Here is a 25541-nt window from a genome sequence, read left to right as displayed (position 1 = left end):
CACACTACCATCTTCACCCCCCCACGCTCCACCATCTTTGCTGGCTATCCAACATCTGCCTCTGGACTCAACTGCTCGCCCTGATTCCACCGCGTGGGCCAGAAGCACCAGCCAACCAAACAGGACTCTCTGGACAAGTGTACGGTGGTTCATGTACCCCCCCCGAATTGTCCACCCCACAGCTTGTCCCTTTCTACCTGACCCCAACTCCTGTTAATCACCTGCCACCGTCCCCGCTGGGGCATCGGCAATGGAGGGCACCAGGGTGACCTCCGCCACTGCCATGCCCATCGGCTCCCCAGGCTCTAGGGGAGCCCCCCTGGCCGGCGGGAAAGGCCAGGGCAAGAAGAAGGGGAAGGGCCCCGCTAAAACCACCAGGCCCTCCATGGCAGGGGCCACCCCCACCGCTGCAGCCCAGCCACCGACCACGGCGTCCTCCCCCACTGCCTCCTCCACCAGCAATGCGGATGTCCCTCCCTCAGCCCCCAGGATGTATGCCTGGGTGGCGGCAGCCCCCCCACCTGCCGCCATGTCATCTCTCCCGCCCACCGCCTCCGCCACCATCAATAGCAGCTGGGGCCCCTTTCCCATCATGACAAGGAAGCACGGTGTCCGATGCCTCCTGGTGCCCACCTCGCCCCACGTGGAGACCTACGTGCGGGAGTTGGGGCCCTCGGCCATTGTGGCGGCCTCCAAAATGTACACGAAGGTCGTTTTCTTCTTAGCATTGGAGGCTGCCGCCCAGGAAGCGGTGGAGAGGGGCCTGGCGGTGGGAGGGGTGTTTGTTTCCCTAGAGCCGCTAGAGGACCTGGGCGTCCGCCTGGTCCTGACCTCTGTCCCTCCTTTTCTCCCAGTGCTGCCCTGGTACCCGCCCTTTCCACCCTGGGGAAACCTGTTTCTGTTATCAGCCCTCTCCCATTGGGCTGCAAGGACCCCACCCTCTGTCACATTTTTTCCTTCCGCCAGCAAGTGCAACTTTTACTGCCATCGGCGTGTGACAGAGTGGCGCTTGAAGGGTCCTTCCTAGTCCCCCACCAGGGGGCCCATTACCGGGTGTACTTTTCCATGGGGGAAGCCCAGTGCTACCTCTGCCGGGCATCGGGGCATGTCTGGAGGGACTGCCCCTTAGTCCAGCAAGGAGGGGCACCTGGGATCCATGAAACCCGTCACTGCCAACGCCCCTGTCTGCCCGGTACCCGAACCCGCCCCCCCTCCTCTTTGGACCACCGCTACTCCCGCTCAGGCCCAAGGGGCACCTCCCCTACAATGCCCAGATGAGCAGGAGAGCCCCGCCCTCACTGCTGACAATCTAGCGGGGCCTATGGAGGAGAGTGTGGCAGAGATACCATCAGGCATGGGAGAGAGCCTGCCCCAGGGAGAATCCTCCCTCCCTTATGCTGCCCCCACCGTTCCCCCTCCAAGTCCCTGAGCCATCGCCTTTACCCCCTGACACGACCCCTGCTAACCAGCCCCCAGATGATGCCATGGAGGGCTGGGCCCTAGTCCAGGGGAAGCGAGGCAAGCGGAAGGCTCGAGCTCCGCCTCATCTACCTGAGGCGGAGGCCCCCCGGAAGACCAGGAACGGGGGCACCGATGCCGAACCTTCCGCTTTGCCCACGAGTGCGTCCCATCCACCGGTGTCAGCCTGGAAAGATGTGGCAGCACCGGAGGTAGTGTCTCCCCTCCACAGGAGACCCTCCCCTCCGAGACCCTCGAGGAAGCCCTTTCTGTCCTGCCACTACCCGAAGCTCCCGTGAACCCGGAGGCAACCGTCGTGGCGGGTGCCGGCGGGGAGAACCCCGGGGTGGAGGAAAGTGTCCTCTCCTCCATGTTCGAGGAGATCGAGGCCTTAGATCTGACCCTGGTCACCCAGGGGGAGGACGACCTTTTGCCAGCAAATCTCTATCTTGGCAACCTCACTCCACCCCTCTTTTCCCCATGCTCCCTCCCCTTAACTGCTGCTTCCGCTCCACCTCCGAGGAGCCTCTGGACTCCTCCACCGACCTGGCCGCTGATGGCACCCCGCTGACGACCACCGAGCCTGTTCAGGTGACAGCCGGCGCCACGCGGCCAGGAAACGAGTTGCCAGGGGCACCCCCCATTGGTGCAGAGCAATCGACTTCCTTCCTGGGCAGTGGCCCTACAGAAGATAATCCACCTCCTGATGCTGTAGCCGCTAAATCCACCATAGATCCCGCGCCCGGTATCACTGAGAGCTCCCTCCCCACCCCCTTAACTCTTGAGCCTGATCAGGAGGCGCCACCATCCAGCTACTTGCCTCCCGAAACCCAGAACCTCGCCTCTGCCCCTGCCCCTGCCCCTATCCCTATCCAATTTGCCTCCTGCAATGTCATTGCCGCCCCCGGGGCTGTCTCCTTCCCTTTCCCAACTGATGACCCCCAGTGAGTGGCCTTTGTGTTCTCCTGCCCCAACCTATGAGGAGCTGCTATTTTCCCTCCACTGCCCCTTATCGCTCCAGAGCTTGAGGCGAGCCTAGAAGCTCCAGCCCATCAGACACCCTGTTGGGGATCTGCACCCTGCTTGTCCGTTTTAGTGGACCACAGAGCTGCACCAAGGGCCCAGCCGGGGAACAACCGGGAAACCGTAATCCCACCCCACCATGAGCTGTGAGGAGAGCTGCGGAAGTTTTTAGAGGATGTCCGTGGCTCCCGCAACAAGGTACAACTTGCTCTCCAGCGATGGGGGGACTTTTCTCAAATCTCCGGGCCACAAGGGCCCTCGTGGGGGAAGGTAAAGGGATGGGGAAGCAGGATGCCGCGGCCTACTGGCGGGTCCGCGTCTTCCGTAAACAATTACTCACCTACGGGATGGGTCACGGACTGCTGCGTGGCCCGCTGGGAGATGCGAGCGTCCCTGCCAGTGAGGACCCCCCCCGACCCTCCCCATGACACCTCTCACCATTGCAATGTTGAACACTCGGGGTTGTAGGATGGCTCTCCGCAGGTCCCAGGTGCTCTCCTTCCTTCGGGAGGGAGGGTACTCTGTGGTTTTCCTGCAGGAGACCCATACGGACCCGACCGCCAAAGACAGTTGACGGCTGGAGTGGGGGGACAGAGTCTACTTTAGCCATGCCACGGTTCGACAGGCTGGAGTGGTGACCCTGTTCTCCCCCGACCTGCAGCCCGAGGTGCTAGGGGTCGCCGAGGCCGTGCCAGGTCGCCTGCTGCATCTCTGGGTCCGTATGGAGGGGCTCGTGGTTAACCTCGTTAACGTCTATGCCCCGACATCAGGCCCGGAGCGGCTGCAATTCTACCAGCGGGTGTCCGCCTTCCTTGGCACCTTAGATTCTCACGAGTGCCTGGTCCTGGGAGGGGACTTTAATACCACCCTCGAGAAACAGGAGCGCTCGGGGACCGAGCAGAGCCTGGTCGCCGCGGACACCCTCCGGGAGATAGTCGAACATCACTCCCTAGTGGACATCTGGCGTGACCACCACCCGGATGACACTTCCACGTTCACCTTTGTCCGGGTGGAAGCCCATTGGTCGAGCCACTCCCGGTTGGACCACATTTATTTTTCCGCTTCCATCTCTCACGAGCCCACTCCTCCAAACTTCGGCTGGCCCCATTTTCTGACCATCATCTAACCACCGTGACAGCCTCCCTCTGTGCAGAGAGGCCAGGGCCGGCCTACTGGCATTTTAACAACAGCCTGTTGGAGGATGAGGGCTTCGTGATGTCCTTCCGGGAATTTTGGCTAGCCTGGCGAGGGCAGCGGCCTGCCTTTCCCTCGACACGGTGATGGTGGGACCTGGGGAAGGTGCGCACCAGGCTTTTCTGCCGCGACTACACCCGGGGCACCAGCTGACGGAGAAATGCGGCAATAGAGCAGTTGGAACGGGAGGTCTTAGAGCTGGAAAGGCGTCTGGCCGCCAGCCCCGAGGACCCGCTCCTCTGCGGAGCATGCCGGGAGAAGCGGGAGGAGCTCCGGGCCCTCGAGGACCACCGGTCCCGGGGCGCCTTTGTTCGATCCCGCATCCGCCTTCTCGGGAGATGGATTGTGGCTCCCGCTTCTTCTATGCCCTGGAGAAAATGAGGGGGGCCAAGAAACACGTCACCTGCCTCCTGGCAGAAGACGGCACCCCCCTCACGGAACCGGTGGAGATGTGCGGGAGGGCCCGAGCCTTCTACACAAGTCTTTTCACCCCAGATCCGACCGACCTTGGCGCTTGCAGAGTGCTCTGGGAGGAGCTCCCTATGGTCAGCGCAAGCGACCGAGACCGGCTAGAGTTGCCTCTCACCCTGGCCAAGTTCTCGGAAGCTCTCCGTCGTATGCCCACTAATAAGTCTCCAGGCATGGACGGGCTGACCGTGGAGTTCTACCGTGTATTTTGGGACGTCCTCGGCCCAGACCTAGTCATCATCTGGGCTGAGTCTCTGCAGAGCGGGGTCCTCCCTCTTTTGTGCAGGCAAGCTGTGCTCGCCTTACTGCCGAAGAAGGGGGACTCTGCGATTTACGAAATTGGCATCCCATCTCGCTCCTCAGCATGGACTACAAAATCGTATCGAAAGCACTCTCGCTGCGGCTCGGGTCTGTGCTGGCGGACGTGAGCCACCCAGACCAGACCTACACTGTCCCGGACCGCAGTATCTTTGATAACCTATTTCTGGTTCGGGACCTTTTGGAACTCGAGTGTAGAGATGGTCTATCGTTCGCCCTCCTGTCCCTAGATCAGGAGAAGGCGTTCGATAGGGTGGACCATGGGTACCTCCTGAACACTATGCGAGTGTTTGGCTTCAGACCCCAGTTTGTGGGGTGCTGTACGCCTCCGCAGAGTGTCTGGTTAAGCTTAACTGGACCCTGACCGAACTGGTCAGCTTCGGGCAAGAAGTACAGCAGGGGTGTCCCCTCTCGGGCCAGCTGTACGCTCTGGCGATCGAGTCCTTCCTCTGCCTCCTCTGTAGGAGGTTGACAGGATTGGCGCTGTGGGAGCTGGAGCTGCAGATGGTCCTGTCGGCGTATGCCAATGACGTGCTCCTCGTGGTCCAGGACTCGGGTGACTTGGCGCGGGTAGAGGCTTGCCAGGCCACCTATTGGGCAGCCTCCTCCACCCGGGTCAACTGGGTCAAGAGCTCTGGCTTGGCGGTAGGAGACTGGTGGCAGGCGAGCTCCCTCCCACCTGCGCTTTAGACCATCCGGTGGAGCGCGGGTCCGCTGCTCTACCTCGGCATTTACCTTTCTGCCACGCATCCCTCTCCGCCAGAGAACTGGGAAAATTTAGAGGGTGGGGTGATAGAGCGGCTCCAGAAATGGACAGGACTACTCAGATGTCTCTCCCTTCGTGGGAGAGTGCTGGTGGTTAATCAACTAGTCCTGTCCAAACTCTGGTACTGGCTCAACACCCTGGTCCCGGCCCCGGGTTTCCTGACCAACCTCCGGACATCGATTCTGGGGTTCTTTTGATCAGGAATGCACTGGGCCCCTGTCTGCACACTCAGGTCCGCGTCTTCTGCCTCCGGGCCCTACAGAGGCTCCTTTATAGTGCAGGCAGTTTGGCGTGGAGCATACTGGCACACGCCATCCTGCACCGCATCCGAGGGCTCCGATATGACCGGCAGCTCTTCTATCTCTGTTCGGGAGGTCTTCCGCGAGACCTCTCCGGGCTGCCGGTCTTCTACCAGGACCTCCTCCAGACTTGGAAACGGTTTTTAACGACCAGGTCCGTGGCAGCCACCGAGGGGGCAGATCTCCTCGCGGAGCCCCTGCTACACAACTCCCAGCTCCGTGTGCAGGTGGCGGAGTCCTGCTTGATGCGCCAGAGCTTGATCCTGGCAGAAGTCACGAGAGTCGGAGACCTCCTGGACTACGACCGGGGAGACTGGCTGGATCCCCTGACGCTCGCTCGGCGCATGGGGCTCTCCAGACCTTGTACCCCCCCCGGTGCGTACTTCAGGGGGTGAAGGCCGCTTTGCCGCCCGCTGCTTGAGCTTACCTTGATCGGGTTCTGCTCAAGGGCACGCCCCGCCCATCCTCTACCCTAGGCCCGCCGGACCTTTTAATTGGACCCCTGCCCCGTAGACCCAATCGACCCCCTCACCCCTTTACAGCAAGCCGGCTGCATAAACTGCAGCCGGTATGCTTTCAAACCACACCAAGGAAACATCTATACACGCTCGTGCTCCACACCCTTCACACCCTCACCCTAGTGTCCCGCCCCGACACAAAGTGGCGAGACCTTCTGCTACCTTTGGAGGGGGAGCAGCCCCGGTGGGCCAGCCTATATTCCACCTTGGTTCCGAGGCCTGTCGGGAACATCAGTTGGCGGCTCCTTCACGGAGCTGTGAGCACAGGCACGTACTTGGTGCGGTTCAACCCCATCCCAGATACCTGTCCCTTTTGCGGTGTGAGGGAAACCCTGGCGCACATATATCTGGAGTGCGCCAGGCTGCAGCCCCTGTTCCGGCTCCTCACAAATCTTTTATTATGTTTTTGGTTGCTTTTTTCCCCTCACCTTTTTATTTATGCACTCCCCATCTGTGGCCTCACAAAGTCGCGGGATCTCCTAGTTAACCTCCTCCTGGCCCTGGCTAAAACGGCCATCTATAAAACCAGAGAGAGGAGGTTGGCCGATGGAGTTTCCTGTGACTGTGGGGCCATTTTCCGATCCTCGGTCCGTTCACGTATCCGGGCGGAGTTCCTCTGGGAGGCGTCCACCGACTCCCTTGATGCTTTTGAAGAGCGTGGGCGCTGTCCGAGGCTCTCTGCTCAGTGTCCCCGTCCAGCTCCCTTTGTTTTGACCCTTTGATTGTGGGAGAGAGTAAGGGACCCAGCCCCAGCCATTGCTGCTGCGGACACCATCACCTTAGAGGGGTCCTTTCACACGTGGGTCCACGTGACCCCCCCCGGATTGTCCACCCCACAGCCTGCCCCTTTTGTTGGGTGCTTTCAGAGGAGGGAATTGTTGGTGACACTCGGGCGTGGCGCCAGGTAACTCGAGGGGGTGGCAGACCTTGAGAGTCGATGAAGCCCCCTCGCTCTGGGCCACCAGGTAAGTCAGAAGGGTGGAAGACCATGAGAGTCGAGGAAGCCCCCCACTCTGGGCCCAGGCAAGCTTGAACACTTCCCTCCCCTGAAGCTAATGAGAAAATAATTGTGATTGGTTGCTGTGTTACATATTGCATATGCTGTTGTTTTGTTTTGTAAGTGTGTTATGCAAATAAAAAATTACTCGCCTATTAAAAAAAATATACATATACTAAAATTGGAATGATACAGAGAAGATTAGCATGGCCCCTGCGCAAGGATGGCAAATCTGTGAAGCGTTCCATATCACTCTCCTGTAGCCATCTGGCCCGACCCTGTCACAACACATAAGAAGACAGTGCCCAAGCGACAGTGCATTTGAAAAGGCCCATATGGGCCATTTATTCCAATAAGTGCCTAGAATATATTGGGCTTGTAAATAAATGTGGTCTTGCTTCAGGTGTTTCTGTACTAATGTGTGTGTCTACAGTTCACTGTGGGTGCAAAAGATGCACATGCAAATTTGGTTTATGTAAAAATGGGGGTGCAAATTGGACTGACAAAAAGGGAGCTTGGGCTTTTGAAAACACTGGTCAATGTGAAGACTTGAACACTTCCCTCTTCAAATTTCAGTAGCTTGGAATTAGTTTTTCCACAGATGGCTTTGATTGTGGCTCTGATCTATGACTTTTCTCTGTTTCATAGTGTAGTTAAAGTATCTATGTTATATAGAAAATTAGATCCATATTTTATGTCTTTGCCTCCAATAACTTAATTATTATTTCTCTTCTGTGTAAAAAAGTGTGGGCAAAACCTTTCCTTTGCAAGTCTCAGGCATGCAGGGGGGAGGGAGGAGAGCAGAGCCAGCAATATAGTAGGTTCAGCAACCATCTTTTGCAGCAAAGGGCATGATGACTGAGAGTAGCTTGGTGGGAGTGTGCTTTGGGGTACCTGTTTACTGCTGCCTGAAAAAAGGATCAGCATGCACACGCTTTAGTATGTGCTTCTGGCTACATAATAGGCGCAGAGGGGGCTGGGCCTGAGTATAACCCCAGTTTATCAGAGCTTGCTCCCCTTCAAGCTGTGATCTCTTGGCTGGGGCACTTGCTACCTACTGAGCATTAGGATACTTGAGGGAGAATGAGCACTGAGTTCTCATTCCGAGTCATCACATCCATTTCTAGCTCTACCACTAACACACTATGTGAGCCTGAGGAAAAATATTGAATTTTCGTTACCTTATCCATAAAATGGGGATAATACTTAATAACTAGAGCTGGTCAAAACTTTTCTGATAGAATGCTGGTTTGTCTAAATTGATACATTCTATTTGAATGTTCATGTAATATTGTTTTAAAAAATAGAAACGCTGCATTTTAATAAGGATGAAACATTCTGTGCGGACCTTAGCAAAACAGAATGTGCTTGCTTTTTCACTTCGGAATGACTTTTTTAACTTTATTTCATTTTTATATTCTATTATAAATGATAATAAAACATAAAAAGTGAAAATTGGAAAAAAAGGTTCAGTTTTATTGAAATGAAATGTTTTGATTGACCCAAAATAAATTTTTTTGAAAATTTTATTTCATAGAATATTTCAAAATTTGACATTGCATTCTGATTTGGAACAAATTTTGAAATGGACATTCTGGTTCCTCCACAGCTCTATTAATTACCTACCTGACCACTACCACCAATCAGAATTTTTCAGACACAAAGCTGTTTTGGTTGAAAACTGGTCTCTTTTCCTAAGGACTTGTCTACATGATGCTTTAGTCCGCACCAGAGGAGTGCAAAATTTAGTCCGCACTGGCATGCTGTGCACTAACTTGCCCACACAGACTCTGCTGGCATTCACCAAAAGTTACTTAGTGTGGATTAATGAAGTCCTGTTTCAGACTGTACTACATTAACATGTACTAGCGAACTTTTGGTGAGCACCAGCAGGGGCCATATGGGGCAGTTAGTGCACGACACACTACTGTGGACAAAATTTGCACTCCTCTGGTGTGGACTAAAGCGGCATGTAGACAAGCCCTAAAACAAAGTTTTTCACACAAAAAATGTCAACTTTGTTGAAAAATTTTTGTGTTCATGGAAAATGTGGTTTTTTATCACAATTTTTGAAGGTATTATTAAAATAGTCATTGAAAATTTTGCTGACTGAAAACCATTTTTGTGGCAAATTAAAAATGTTGATAACCATTTTCAAAATAGAAAAGGAGGACTTGTGGCACCTTAGAGACTAACAAATTTATTTGAGCATAAGCTTTCGTGAGCTACAGCTCTGAAATCTGTCATTTTCAAAATAGTTTCCATTTAAAAATATGCAAAAATGGGTCAATTTAAATGGTAAAAACAACCTTAAATTTTTGAAAGTTTTTCCAAAACTAATTTTTGTTTGTTTTATATTATTACCCTATTCACAGGGGCATTCAGATGATTATTTAATTAATTACTATCTAGCTATCTAAGGGTTTACCTTGCCATTCATCACTGTAGTATTTAAGTGTTTCTCTGTCAAATCAAGAGCGATAGCAAAGACCCTACTGGATTTAATGTTGTCTCTGGCACTTCTCCCTTTTGTAGGTCAAAATGATGCTTGGGGTAGGGTGGTTCTTTTTTGGGGCGGGGAGAGGACTTGTTAGGACATAGGGGGTGTCAACATTGAGAGTGTCATTCTTATGGTGGAAAGACTTTCAAAAGGGAAGGCTTTGTTGAGATTCCAAAAGACTGTCAGACTCTGGAAGTTTGTTCAATAGCTGGAGCCCTTCAGCCAGGGGTTGAGAGTCACTTTTAGCATGTAAAGTGCTATATAAATGCTGAGGACAATGATTATTTTCTCACTAAAGAAAATCTAGATATCATAACCTAGTAAATGTAACTTTAAGTCTGATGTAACCATACACTAATGAGCTAATGTCACCAGGAACTAAACTTTGCCTAGAGCAGGGGTCTCAAACTCAAATGACCATAAGGGCCACATGAGGACTAGTGCATTGGCCCAACGGCTGCATCACTGATACCCCCACATCGCTGCCCCCGGCCCCGCCCCCACTCCACCCCTTCCATGAGGCCCTGCCCCTTCCCTGCCTCTTCCCACCCCTTCCCTGATAGTCCCACCCCAACTCCACCCCCTCCTTGCCCCCAGGGGCTGCAGGAAAGGTGCAGGGTTTGGCGGGGGCTCAGGGCAGGGAGTTAAGGTGCAGGAGGTGTGCAGGGTACAGTAGGGGGCTCAGGGCAGGGAGTTGGGGTGTGGAGTGCAGGAGGGGTGCAGCAGGAGGACAGGGTGCAGGGTGTGGCAGGGGGCTCAGAGCAGAGGGTTGGGGTGCAGCAGGGGGCTCAGTGCAGAGGGTTGGGGTGTGGGGTGCAGGATGGGTGAGGGGTGCAGCAGGAGGTCAGGGTGCAGGGTGTGGCAGGGGGCTCAGAGCAGAGGGTTGGGATGCAGCAGGGGGCTCAGTGCAGAGGGTTGGGCTGTGGGGTGCAGGATGGGTGAGGGGTGCAGCAGGGGGTCAGGGTGCAGGGTGTGGTAGGCGGCTCAGGGCAGGGAGTTAGGGTGCTGGAGGGGTGTGGGATATGGCAGGTGGATCAGTGCAAGGAGTTGGGGTGCAGGAGGGGTTCAGGCTCTGGGATGGCAGTGGCACACACTCCCTGCCTGCCTTGGCCCCCGGCCCAGCTCCCTGCCTGCCCGGGCCCCTGGCCCTGCTCTGCTCCAGGAAGCAGCCGGAACCAGGTCCCTGCCGGGGGGGTGTGTGGGGGGGTGGTGGAAAGAGGGTCAGAGGGCTCCGTGTTGCTCTTGCTTCAAGGTACCTCCCCTGAAGCTCCCATTGGCCGCGGTTACCCATTCCCGGCCAATGGGAGCTACGGGGGGCAGTGCCTGGAAACGAGAGCAATGCACAGAGTCCTCTGCCCCCCCCCCGGGGCTGCAGGGACATGGTTCCGTGCACCACGGGGGAACGATCCCATGGCCAGATTCGGCCTGCGGGCTGTTGTTTGCCCACCCCTGGCCTGGAAGTAGGCAGAGGGGTGCAGGGAGCTTGGCGGGCCACACGAAAGAACCCCGCAGGCCGCATGTTTCAGACCCCTGGCCTAGAGAGTCATTTCCTGAGCCGGGGTGTATCACAGCAGCTGCTTACTTAGCATCCCCTTGTGGCCAGTGGTCACTCTACACCACCTAGACAAAAAAGAAAATGAGTACTTATGGCACCTTAGAGACTAACCAGTTTATTTGAGCATAAGCTTTTGTGAGCTACAGCTCACTTCATCGGATGCATTCAGTGGAACATACAGTGAGGAGATTTATATACACACAGAATATGAAAAAATGGGTGTTTATCTTGCACACTGTAAGGAGAGTGATCACTTAAGATGAGCTATTACCAACAAAGGGCGGGGGGGGGAACCTTTTGTAGTGATAATCAAGGTGGGCCATTTCCAGCAGTTAACAAGAATGTCTGAGGAGGGGGGGGGATAAACAAGGGGAAATAGATTTACTTTGTGTAATGACTCAACCACTCCCAGTCTCTATTCAAGCTTAAGTTAATTGTATCCAATTTGCAAATTAATTCCAATTCAGCAGTCTCTCATTGGAGTCCGTTTTTGAAGTTTTTTTGTTGAAGAATAGCCACTTTTAGGTCAGAAATCGAGTGACCAGAGAGATTGAAGTGTTCTCCGACTGCTTTATGAATGTTAAAATTCTTGACATCTGATTTGTGTCCATTTATTCTTTTACATAGAGACTGTCCAGTTTGACCAATGTGCATGGCAGAGGGGCATTGCTGGCACACGATGGCATATATCACATTGGTAGATGTGTAGGTGAACGAGCCTCTGATAGTGTGGCTGACGTGATTAGGCCCTATGATGGTGTCCCCTGAATAGATATGTGGACACAGTTGGCAACGGGCTTTGTTGCAAGGATAGGTTCCTGTGTTAATGGTTCTGTTGTGTGGCGTGTGGTTGCTGGTGAGTATTTGCTTCAGGTTGGGGGGCTGTCTGTAGGCAAAGACTGGCCTGTCTCCCAAGATTTGTGAGAGCGATGGGTCGTCCTTCAGGATAGGCTGTAGATCCTTGATGATGCGTTGGAGAGGTTTTAGTTGGGGGCTGAAGGTGATGGCTAGTGGTGTTCTGTTATTTTCTTTGTTGGGCCTGTCCTGTAGTAGGTGATTTCTGGGTACTCTTCTGGCTCTGTCAATCTGTTTCTTCACTTCCGCAGGTGGGTACTGTAGTTGTAAGAATGCTTGATAGAGATCTTGTAGGTGTTTGTCTCTGTCTGAGGGGTTGGAGCAAATGCAGTTGTATCATAGAGCTTGGCTGTAGACAATGGATCATGTGGTGTGAAAGCTGGAGGCATGTAGGTAGGAATAGCGGTCAGTAGGTTTCCGGTACAGGGTGGTGTTTATGTGACCATCGCTTATTAGCACCGTAGTGTCCAGGAAGTGGATCTCTTGTGTGGATTGGTGCAGGCTGAGGTTGATGATGGGATGGAAACTGTTGAAATCCTGGTGGAATTCCTCAAGGGCTTCTTTTCCATGGATCCAGATGATGAAGATGTGATCAATATAGCGCAAGTAGAGTAGGAGCATTAGGGGACGAGAGCTGAGGAAGCATTGTTCTAAGTCAGCCATAAAAATGTTGGCATACTGTGGAGCCATGTGGGTACCCATAGCAGTGCTGTTGATTTGAAGGTATACATTGTCCTCAAATGTGAAATAGTTATGGGTGAGGACAAAGTCACAAAGTTCAGCCACCAGGTTTGCTGTGACATTATCGGGGATAGTGTTCCTGACGGCTTGTAGTCCATCTTTGTGTGGAATGTTGGTGTAGAGGGCTTCTACATCCATAGTGGCCAGGACGGTGTTTTCAGGAAGATCACCGATGGATTGTAGTTTCCTCAGGAAGTCAGTGGTGTCTCGAAGGTAGCTGGGAGTGCTGGTAGCGTAGGGCCTGTGGAGGAAGTCTACATAGCCAGACAATCCTGCTGTCAGGGTGCCAATGCCTGAGATGATGGGGCGCCCAGGATTTCCCGGTTTATGGATCTTGGGTAGCAGATAGAATACCCCAGGTCAGAGTTTCAAGGATGTGTCTGTGCGGATTTGTTCTTGTGCTTTTTCAGGGAGTTTCTTGAGCAAATGCTGTAGTTTCTTTTGGTAACCCTCAGTGGGATCAGAGGGTAATGGCTTGTAGAAAGTGGTGTTGGAGAGCTGCCGAGCAGCCTCTTGTTCATATTCCGACCTATTCATGATGACAACAGCACCTCCTTTGTCAGCCTTTTTGATTATGATGTCAGAGTTGTTTCTGAGGCTGTGGATGGCATTGCGTTCCGCATGGCTGAGGTTATGGGGCAAGCAATGCTGCTTTTTCACAATTTCAGCCCGTGCACGTCGGTGGAAGCACTCTATGTAGAAGTTCAGTCTGTTGTTTCAACCTTCAGGAGGAGTCCACCTAGAATCCTTCTTTTTGTAGTGTTGGTAGGAAGGTCTCTGTGGATTAGTATGTTGTTCAGAGGTGTGTTGGAAATATTCCTTGAGTCGGAGACATCAAAAATAGGATTCTAGGTCACCACAGAACTGTATCATGTTCGTGCGGGTGGAGGGGCAGAAGGAGAGGCCCCGAGATAGGACAGATTCTTCTGCTGGGCTAAGAGTATAGTTGGATAGATTAACAATATTGCTGGGTGGGTTGAGGGAACCATTGCTGTGGCCTCTTGTGGCATGCAGTAGTTTAGATAGTTTAGTGTCCTTTTTCTTTTGTAGAGAAGCAAAGTGTGTGTTGTAAATGGCTTGTCTAGTTTTAGTAAAGTCCAGCCATGAGGAAGTTTGTGTGGAAGGTTGGTTTTTTATGAGCGTATCCAGTTTTGAGAGCTCATTCTTAATCTTTCCCTGTTTGCTGTAGAGGATGTTGATCAGGTGGTTCCGCAGTTTCTTTGAGAGCGTGTGGCACAAGCTGTCAGCATAGTCGGTGTGGTATGTAGATTGTAATGGATTTTTTACCTTCAGTCCTTTTGGTATGATGTCCATCTGTTTGCATTTGGAAAGGAAGATGATGTCTGTCTGTATCTGTACGAGTTTTTTCATGAAGTTGATAGATTTCCACTCCATACGGCTAAATGCAGTGCCTTGCATAATGACAGGTTTCAGAGTAGCAGCCATGTTAGTCTGTATTTGCAAAAAGAAAAGAGTACTTGTGGCACCTTAGAGACTAACCAATTTATTTGAGCATAAGCTTTCGTGAGCTACAGCTCACTTCATCGGATGCATTCAGTGGAAAATACAGCACCTGCCTCCCTTTCCCCCCCTTCAGGGCCCTTTAAGAACTTACAATTGGTTAGTCTCTAAGGTGCCACAAGTACTCCTTTTCTTTTTACAATTCAAAGGTGGTTCAAACAATCCCCGAGTCCTCAACTTCAGTTCAGGGTCTCTCTCTCCTAATTAATCCAAAATAACAAACAACAAAAATTCACGCAGTCTTGAGCCCAGCTGTTTTTTATAGACTCTCCCTAGCTTTTACAGGGTCTCTCCCAGGCTTCTTTACCTGGGGTATTTTCCTCTCACCCTCTCCTGGTTCTTCAGCTTTTCCACTGCTGACTCAGGGCTCTGCAGGAGCTTTCTTGCTCCCTGCAGAATCTACAGACACAGCTGTAATCACTGGTGTTTCCCCAGCTCACATGCGTACACTCCCAAACACACACCCATGTTGCCTTTTATATTTGAATCACCTCATTCCTCTCAGATAGGCCTCAGTCAGGGCTGTCTTAGGCCCAGGCTCTCCAGCCCAAGGGCAAGCCATCCTGTTACAGTGTCTCAGGCCTGTCTTCCCCCAGCTCTGTCCATTTCAGAAGTTAACCATGGAATCATAACAATGAGGAAACAGATAAGGGACATGTGAGGACCGGGTACAGTTTAATGTTAATGTATTTTCAGTGGAGTTGCAATATGACAGCTGTAATCTGAATCTAGCTGTTAACAGATGTATCTGGAGGAAAGCTTTTGGAGTTTATTTGGCTTAGGCTTTGGTTCCCTGGTATTGCATCACGAACATAAATATGATGTTCCCAGATAATACTATTCCTAGATGATGTGTGTACTTAAAAAAAAATAATGGATAGGTGATTTCAGTGCATAACTGGCACATTTGATGGCAGTTGAGCCAATGAGCCTAACCTGGAATAAACACCTCTACAGCTAAAAGAGTAGTTTGATCTCCATGTCCTTTCAATCCTTGGATTCTCTAGTACAAGTGGTTACTCCAAGTTAGGTGTGAAGCATATTGACATGGGTGAGGCAGGGAATTTTTCACTGCTGTTAGCCTTAATTCACTCAAAAAGTAAAAAGGTATAGAATTAATGTAATGCTTATATGCATTGAGATCGGTGGGTGGAAAGTGCTATATAAATGCAAAGTATTAGTATTATCTGATTACTGTGTCAGTATACCATATACTCTAGCTAATTTGATACAATTGGCAGCTAATACTTTTAAATTATCAATTTTAATAGGACTTGTTACTTAATTGGAGAAAGGACAAATTTTGAAAAGAAATCGATTTATGTTTTGTGCAATAGTGACTGATTTCATCTCTCTGCCTTTGTACACTTACTTAACAAATGATATCCAAACCAATAGTCTCACTGGTATTCAGTCTACAGAAGCAAAAAGAAGAAAAAAAAGATGTAAGCTAACGGTGTTAATCCTTTCACAGCTGCCATTGGGGGGCTAACAAATTAAACTGTAATGGAGGGGGAAAGCATAAGAGAAATGTATGTTATAGGGAATATGAAACAAGGTGTGGAATGGTAACTTTATTCACATGTAGTTTACATTGGGTAAGAGAGCAGAAAACATTGAATTGTTTTCCACAAAACAATCAATATATTGTTCCCAGATATCAGATCTATAAACCAATATAATGCTAATATATTTTTAGAAGGAAGCACTGGCAATTAATACTCTGCATTTCTTCTGTGTAAAGCCAGAATAACTAGTCTTCCATTGCAGTATCTCTAGACCTTGTGGCATTTGATATATACTGGATTTTATATGGTGTCTGTCATCCTGGTAGCTGAACAACTAAATAAACTCAGTATAAATTCCTGAAGGCCTGAGCTAGCAGGAGCATTTGGGGTATTTGGGCTCCAATCCTCCAATGAGTAGCAGGTAGGCAGACTGCTGCACCCAAGTGGAGTCCCCCTGGAGTAGTTTGCTCATGTGCTGTCAATTGAAGGATTGGGCCCTTGCAGCATAAATAGGAATTCAGCCTTTGAGACTTGGTTCAAGCTTCCCTCAACAGCACCACTACGGTGAATGAAGCCTGTCCCAGTGTGGGCTACTTCTGGCAACATTTCAAGGTACTTGTTATTCTGTGGCTACTTTCAAGTTTTGATAGGCCAGCTACTGATCTGTTATAAAGTTGCTGTTTAAACTATTGTTGGAGCTGATCTACAGATTAAACGGATTTGTAGATTTGATTTTTTTAGAACAGGTAATTCTGTCTGAGGGGGACAAATGCTTTATTTTTCTACCTTTGGGTTGTTCAGCTTGCCTTTTAAAAGATGTCATATGAGGTTTCCTGTACATACTCATTCCAAAACCTTAGAGTCAGTTTCCCTTGGAAATAGGGCTTGCCTTTCCCTCATAGCTGATTTTGAACCATAGCTGTGCAGTTTTGATAGAAACGCCTAAGCCACATTTGGTCAGCTAACAAATAATGTTCTTTCAGAGTGAGAGAGAGAGACTCACATTTGATTTATATCTCGCAATCCCAGTCAATGTGAAAGAGATTTCAAAACTACCTGCACACATTCCAACATCCTCATTTGCTCTTCTGTCTCAATTTATGTTCATTAATTTGTGTTCATTATGAGCAGAGTTCCAACTGCTTCCATATGTGTCTGTGGATGATGCCTTTCCCTCAAATTACCAGTGTTGTCTTGATGCTGATTGATCTCTCTGAACTATAAATGTGATGAATTCCAGAGTTCCTCCCACAATCACTTCTAATTTCTGAGAGGCTTTGTTTCCTGATGCCTGTGGTGAACACAGAAGGTGTGAGACTGTGTGGAAATTGCTCTTAGTAGACAAGCAAGACATAAATGTATACCCACAAAGTCACCAGAATCATTGATCAGAGGAAAGATTTTTTCATTCCTGCCAAGGCCTGCTTCTTTTTGCTTTCTCCTTATCTGCCCCCCATCGCTCCCTTTTCCCTTGTATTCTCCCCTCTTTCTTCTGCCTTTCATTTTCTCCTCTTTCCCTACCACCCGCTTAATCTGACCTCTTTTTGTGCAATTCTTTTTTGTAACTAAACAATTAGAGCTAAATATTCTCAGCAAATCCAGAAGATAGATCTTGGATAACTGCAGAAATAAAAGCTATCTTAGCTACCAGTGTGGAAAGACAGAGCTGCTGGATGTTTTCATACACCAAACTGTGCTCCACACCTAATCTGTACCACCTCCATGTTAGTGCAAGATGATCTCCTAAAAGGTATTTATTTTTTAAAGTTCAGTGCACCACATTTAGACTTACTGCTTAAAATGGAATCCATTTTTGGTAGCTATTTCACGTGTTACGTGGAATAGCCAATGTGAAGCTCTTCTAATGTGGAGCTTCTAAGGAGGTAAGAGCATCAGTCAAAGTTGCAAAAAACCCTTACGTGTAAGCCACACCATCTCAGAGTGGTACCCCTCTAGTGCTGGCCCCTGCACAAACAGTTGATGTGTTATCTGTAGCCGTAATTAATACAGCTGGGTGTTTTGGCTCCAACGGTAGAGGTTCATGCTTTAGAGGTTCCACGTGAAGCTGAGCAAATAATGGATTTCTGAGCTGAGGGCCAAACTTGGGGGAAAAAAACAACAAAAGGTTTGATTCAAACTGAATTGTCGTTGTTGTCACTAAGATGACAAACCAAAAAAAAAAAAAAAAAAGATTTGTTTTGAGTCTAGCTGAGCATTTTGTTCAACCCAAAATAAATTTTCTGTTTGTTTCATTTGAGGTGTTTTTCACCCTTTTTTCCCCCTCACACAAATTAGCTAAATTTTGAAATGAAACACTGTTTTGAAATGAAAAGTCAAAATGTTTTCTTTCTGGAAATGTTGAAACAAAATATTTTGACATTTCCATTTTTTCCAGGCAAACTATTTGCCAATTCAACATGAATTCACAAAGAGTTTCAGTGTGTTCCCCTCCAACCCCCAATGCATTATTATTTGCTGAAAAAAATTGCCCAGCTCAAGCCTGGAGTTATTCTTATAAAATGGACTCTCACAACTGATTTAAATTAAAATATCCATAGGGGGAAAATTAGTCACATAACATTTCTGATACCAACCAGCAATAAGTAATATTGTCTTAAAGATTATCACAAAGTAGGTTTTGCATACCTCTTCCCATATTGGTACCTACTCCATTCTGTTGTCTGCTTTATAGTACTTGAGACCTATTTGCACAGGCTGCACGTGAACCCTCCCCCCTTCAGGGCAGTTAGCCCCTCCCTGGCCCTGCCCCTTCTGCCTAAGGCCCCATTGCCGGAGCCCCAAGGCCCTCCCCCTCTCTAGCCGGAGGAGCCCCAGCCTGCCTGGCTCAAGAAGCTGGCCAGCTCGCCTCCGAGCTGCCCCTGGCTGCCCCAGCCCCTGGCCACCAGCCCGACTGGCAGGTTGCTGACTGGAGCTGAGCCCCTGCCAGCTTCAGGAGAGATGGAGAGTGTGGGTGGGGTTTCCCCTGGCCTATGATACCTGCTGCCCATGCCTATTTGCCTTCTCTACAAGCTAGAGTCACTGAGGGTCTCCTTCTGTTTGTGGTGGAGAGTGGCAGAGCTATTAAAAGGGAAACTTTTTCCATATTCCATTGATCAGACTTCATGCAGGCAACTAGAATGCAAGTTTCTCCCAACCTGCCCCAACAGTGACCTCAGACTTATAGGACCACCCTTGTCTTGGATGAGAAGTAAGTTAAATTACAGGCTGCTAAATTGTTCTGATACTGCCAACATTTTGGGCAGAAGTTGTAATAATGATAAAAAAGCCCCAATGTAATGGATACCAACCTAACTCCGTAACTACAGGTTAGGTTTTGAAAATTACAAATATGTGTTTAAGTCAGGCTAACCAAAAAGTACTAGATAGTGCTTCAACTGTGGCCAGCTGTATAGTATTTAGAAATTAGAAAGGAATGTTTTTCTCTTCCAAAGTGGAAAAATTATAGTAGGTTGGTACATACTGAGCATATGCTAGTTTGTCCTGCTCTACAGTATGTCATTTATTGTGTAATTTAGTTACATGCAGATAATCAATGGTTGATAAAATACTTCTTAAGCAGCTTGGCTTCTTCCTCCAACACTCAGAAATACTGTTACACCGTCACAATGAGTTCTTATTCAAGGGTATGTGCATTAACTAGTCAATCTTTTATGTTCTCTCTCTCCTGCATTAGAGGCCTAATCCTAAGCCCACTGAAGTCAGTGGAAAGACTGGTCCTATGTCTTACTACACCTGTTGGACAAAACTTCGTTTTCTCAAGTAGTAAATATGGAACCTCATTTTGCCTCTAATTATCATTCACTCCTTCACTTGCTGCTTTATGATCTCGGGCTTCCTTCCAGCTCATCCACTTTCAATAGCTCTCTGATTATTTTTCCTTTCTTCTTGGCTTGTTTCCCCTTGCACCTGACCTCTGATTTCTCTCTTATCCATTGAACATTTTCAGATGTGGCTCATGTGGTCCATGGAAATAGTATTCCATGCTACAATTTCTGTATCTGTCAGGCTAAAGCAGAACTTTTTGACCCCCATAAACAGAAGTGCTTACACAATTTCTGGTGTTTGATAAGATATAAATTGATATAATAAAGCTATACAAATGGGGTGAGAAATTTGGTGCAACAAAGTGGGTCCCTTAGTAAGCATTCTGGAGTGACTAACTGTAGAGCAGCCTGATGGTACTTGGGATTTCCTGAACTTTTCTTAGGCAAAAGTTAAATTGAATTCATTTGCCACAAAGGCTTGACTTTCTGTTTTGATGCCTGGCCAAGTACCATTAGCTGAGAGGCGTTGGTGACTGAAAGATTGTTCTAGCTGAAGGGTACTGGCAAAGGAGTAACAAAGCCACAAGGTTTCCCAGATTTTCAGTCAATTTTCTAAAACAGGATTATAGAGAGGAGCTAAGAATGAGATCCAAGTCTAGGCTGGAGATGGTCGTCTCTAGGCAGCAGAAGAAGGATTTTAAAAGGGGCCAATTGACTGTTGGATCCAAAGACTGCTTTTTACTGATTGTTTTGTACTCACTTCTTAGTCGAGAGGTTGCATTTACATTGTTTCTTCTTTATGGAGAGATAAGGGAGAATGAAAGTCTCAAAAGACTGACTGCTGTCTCATCAGAGCCCCATCTGATACCTTCAACAGCAGACACTGAAACTACCTTTACAAAATCCTTTGTACACCATGGCACAAAGACTTTAACTTTGCAAAAAAGGCATAACAACATAAGAAACAGCCATACTAGGTCAGACCAATGGTCCATCTAGTCCAGTATCCTGTCTTCCAACAGCGGCCAATGCCAGGTGCTTCAGTGGGAATGAACAGAATAGGCAATCATCGAGTGATCCATCCCTTGTCAGGCAGCTTCTGGCAGTCAAAGGCTAGGGTCATTAAGAGCATGGGGTTCCATCCCTGACCATCTTGGCTAACAGCCATTGATGGACCTGTCCTCCATGAACTTATCTAGTTCTTTTTTTAACCCTGTTATTTGTTTAGCTTTCACAACATCCCCTGGCAATGAGTTCCACAGGCTGTGTGTTGTGTGAAGAAGTACTTCCGTTTGTTTTAAACCTATTGCCTATTAATCTCATTGGGTGACACCTGGTTCTTGTGTTATGTGAAGGAGTAAATAACAAGGGCCTTGGAAGAAACTAACAGAACCTCCATTCATGGTATTAAATTGTGTCCCACAGCAACTAAAATAATATTTCTCCTTGCAAGACAAGAGAATCAATAGAATTATTTCAACAGAAAAATCTTCAGATGAACTGGAAAGAAGATTGTGCAGAATTTAAAATTAGAAGCTTTGCAAATGGCTCTAGGAAACTAAGGAGAACTGGATAAGTGGGCATGTATGGGGGGAGTGTGATTGAAGTTGTAACAGAAGGAGTTGGGAATCAGGACACTTTTATGTTTCATTCCAACTTCTGTCATTGACACAATGGATCCTAAGTCCATTGAAGTTAATGAAAAAACTCCCATTAACTGCAGTGGTGAAGGGTCAGGCCAGGTGTGATGACCCTGAGCAAATCATTTAACCTTTCCACACCTCATTTTACTCATATATTCATGCCCCCAAAGATGATTTGGAGAGGTGCATTAAAATAATCCATACAGGAGTGATGAGGCTTAGTTAATATATGTTTATAAATCCCTTTGAAATCTTTGGATAAAGTATTTATTTTTATTAATTTGTTTTGCCACAAAAATACATTTTTAAAAGTTCTGGTTGGTCTCAAAAACAACGAGGAGTCCTTGTGGAACCTATGATATAGCATGGCCAGACAGCAGTTTGGAGGAGTTGAAGCAGAGTGGATTGGTGTTGGAGCAGAGAGCAGTTTGGAGGGAAGCAGAGGAGAGTTTGGAGAACTGCTGAGGTGGGCTAAGGAGACCAAGACCCTAGGTAAAGGGACACCTGGTTTGTACAGAGGGAAGGCAGGAAGCCCCACAAGCTGAAGGGCAGGAGACGGAAGTAGCCCAGGGGAAGGAACTGCTAGTTCTAGTGGTTTACCGCTATCCCTAGGGCCCCTGGGCTGGGACCTGGAGTAGAGGGCGGGCCCGGGTCCCTCCCTCTCCACTCCCCTCCTCTAGGACACTAGTGGGGTAGTTAATACCCCAGTTCAGGGGTAGGAAACGGTGCCCTGAAAACCACCTCCCCAAAGAAGAGAAAGTGCGAGACCCATCATAGTGGTGCTGGCAATTTGCTACTCACCTTAGAGACTAACAAATTTATTTGGGTATAAGCTTCATCAGCTTCATCAGATGCATGGAGTGGAACACAGGGTAGGGAGGTATAAATACACCGCATATTAAAAGATGGGAGTTGCCTTACTAAGTGGGGGGTCAGTGCTAACGAGCCAATTCAATTAAGGTGGAACTGGGCTATTCTCAACAGTTGACAAGAAAGGGTGAAAATCACTTTTGTAGTGCTAATGAGGCCAGTGTAAACAAGGTGGCACATTTCAAACAGTTGACAAGAAGGTGTGAATATCAGCAGGGGAAATTAGTTTTTGTAGTGACCCATGCACTCCCAGTCTTTATTCAAACCTAATTTGATGGTGTCCAGTTTGCAAGTTAATTACAGTTCTGCAGTTTCTCGTTGGAGTCTGTTTTTGAAGGTTTTTTGTGGAAGCATTTCCACGTTTTAAAGTCTGTTATTGAAGTGTTCTCCTACAGGTTTTTGAATGATATAATTCCTGATGTCAGATTTGTGTCCATTTATTCTTTTGCGTAGAGACTGTCTGGTTTGGCCACTGTACATGGCAGAGGGGCATTGCTGGCACATGATGGCATATATCACATTGGTAGATGTGCAGATGAACGAGCCCCAGTGGTGTGGCTGATGTGGTTAGGTCCTATGATGGTGTCCCTTGAATCGATATGCGGACAGAGTTGGCACCAGGGTTTGTTGCAGGGTTTGGTTCCTGGGTTAGTGTTTTTGTTGTGTGGTGTGTAATTGCTGGTGAGTATTTGCTTCAGGTTGGGGGGCCGTCTGTAAGCGAGGACTGGCCTGTCTCCCAAGGTCTTGAGAGTGAGGCATCGTCCTTCAGGATAGGTTGTAGATCCTTGATGATGCGCTGGAGAGGTTTTAGTTGGGGGTTGCAGGTGATGGCTAGTGGTGTTCTGTTACTTTCTTTGGGCCTGTCCTGTAGTAGGTGACTTCTGGGTACCTTTCGGGCTCTGTCAATCTGTTTCTTCACTTCACCAGGTGGGTATTGTAGTTTTAAGAACGCTTGACAGAGATCCTGTAGGTGTTTGTCTCTGTCTGAAGGATTGGAGCAAATATGGTTGTATCTTAGAACTTGGCTGTATACAATAGATCGTGTGATGTGCTCTGGATGAAAGCTGGAGGCATGTAGGTAAGTACAGTGGTCAGTAGGTTTCTTGTACAGAGTGGTGTTTATGTGACCATTGCTTATTAGCACTGTAGTGTTGAGGAAGTGGACCTCTTGTGTGGACTGATCCAGGCTGAGGTTGATGGTGGGGTGGAAATTGTTGAAATGCTGATGGAATTCCTGGTGGAATTCCTCAAGGGCCTCCTTCCCATGGGTCCAGATGATGAAGATGTCATCAATGTACCACAAGTAGAGTAGGAGTGTTAGGGGACGAGAGCTAAGGAAGCGTTGTTCTAAGTCAGCCATAAAAATGCTGGAATGCTCTGGGGCCATGCGATTACCCATAGCAGTCCCACTGACTTGAAGGTATAAATTGTCCCCAAATCTGAAATAGTTGTGGGTGAGGACAAAGTCACCATGTTCAGCCACCAGGTTTGCCGTGACATTATCGGGGATACTGTTCCTGACAGCTTGTAGTCCATCTTTGTGTGCAATGTTGGTGTAGAGAGCCTCTACATCCATAGTGGCTAGGATGGTGTTTTCTGGAAGATCACCAAAGGATTGTAGTTTCCTCTGGAAGTCCGTGTTGTCTTGAAGATGCTGGGAGTGCTGGTAGCATAGGGCCTGAGGAGAGAGTCTACATAGCCAGACAATCCTGCTGTCAGGGTGTAAATGCCTGAGATGATGAGGCATCCAGGATTTCCAGGTTTATGGATTTTGGTTAGCAGATAGAATACCCCTGGTCAGGGCTCTAGATTTGTCCCTGTGCTGCTTCAGGGAGTTTCTTGAGCAGATGGTGTAGTTTTTTTTTGCTAACCCTCAGTGGGATCAGAGGGTAATAGCCTGTAGACTGTGGCGTCAGAGATTTGTTCTCAGTGAGTTTTAAATTTAAAACTCTAGAAACTGCCCACAAAAACACTGGAGAGTCACAGTTTGAAATCCCAATAGGAGAAAAAAGCAGATTTCTTGGTTGAAACAGGTTTGAGGAGTGCATACTTGGAGGGGATAATGCACCCAGCTCACGAGAAATTCCTGAAATTCAGATGGAAAACAATATTCTCCATGACTTCTAGAATTTGCAGTTATGAGAGTTCTGATATCAAAACACAAAGTAATGTGTTTATCTGAATGATGTTAGAAGCTACAGGGCCAAAGAAAATCCCACATAACAAGTGTGACCTATTTGTTGGCAGCATTAACTTTTGTGATGAACAATTATAGCACCTCTTTTCACAAGAAAACCCTCCAATCTGGAATTTTGATGGGTTTCATTTAACTCCACATTCAAAATGTGATCAACTGCAAAGGGGAAAAAGGAACTATTTTCCCTAAAGATAGTGACACTGGGAGTCATCCAGTTAGTTATCAAACTTGAACAGTTCACTGGTGGATTTACTACAACCATAAACCTGTTCTGCTGTTTGTCTCAGTAGAATTCAAGCCTGCCTGTAAATACACAGGAAAGTTCATTAAATGTCTTTCAAAACAGACATTTGCTCCAAATGCCACCATAATTTGTTCTGGTGGAAAGAAACCTTTATATTAATATTCCCATATTCCTTTCTTCCATTGGTCAATCCAGTGATTTTTTTTTTGAGGTAGGTGCTTCAAAACACAGTTTAGGAAATCTAGTTGGGATTGCAGCTGAGGAAAGAGAATGGCCAAAGGAACTGAGATATAAACAGAATGGAATGGCTAGCAATCTGAAGATGACCTTCTGTTTTGGTAATAGGCAAGTGTTGTCAGTGGGAGTTTTGCTATTGACTTCAGCAGAAGGAATAGACGGTCTGACGGTCGTCATATACAGATAGTGACAAGCTTGAAAGCAGTGCCTTACATTTTAAAGAGAGAGCAAACAAGAATAATTTTGCCTAATAGAGAGGGCACTGAAATATGGAAGTGGATACTGGTAAGGGAATTGTTATCTGTCAGCTCACCACATTCCTGAGAAAGAACATGCAAGAGCAGATGCCATTGCTGGGGGAAGGTGACTGTGGAAAAAGAAATAAAATGAGAGTGGAGATTTTCAGTAAGTTAGTACATTACTGAGGGAAGAAACCAGAAAGTCCAGAAAATGATCAAGCGGACGAGTTGTGACAAACTAGGAAGAGGCAGAAGGACCTTGACAATGTACTGGGAAGATGTCAGTTTCTATAATTGCCTCTGTCTTTTCATCTGATTCTAGTAATTTCAGCAAACTGGATTTAAGTCTAAATGGATTAGTGATGCCAGATAACATCAATGTGGCCTTCCAGATGAGAGTGGAGCATTCTATAGTTACTTGAATTTAAGTCAGATAACAACTTATCCCACAGGGGACAGAATGTGGTGTATTAAAGAAGCTTGTGATGACTTGCATGCCTGTTATCAGGAGAAGGATCTTTAAAGAGGGATTTCAGGAGTAATTTATTAGACCCCATCCTGCAAAGAGGGCTGTGCAAGTGAACCCTTGTGCCTGCATTAAATTT

The 25541-nt window shown here is 48.2% G+C and overlaps 1 pseudogene; it reads left to right on the top strand.

The window, feature by feature from the left end:
- The first annotated feature begins 7196 nt into the window (after nt 1–7196).
- On the top strand, nt 7197–7295 carry LOC144259774 (U6 spliceosomal RNA; annotated as a pseudogene).
- Nucleotides 7296–25541: the final 18246 nt, after the last annotated feature.

Source organism: Eretmochelys imbricata, chromosome 1 (assembly GCF_965152235.1).
Source record: "Eretmochelys imbricata isolate rEreImb1 chromosome 1, rEreImb1.hap1, whole genome shotgun sequence".
In the NCBI taxonomy this organism is placed as follows: domain Eukaryota; kingdom Metazoa; phylum Chordata; order Testudines; family Cheloniidae; genus Eretmochelys; species Eretmochelys imbricata.
Note: the sequence above shows the minus strand (reverse complement) of the source record. Positions and strands in the feature narration are given on the sequence as shown.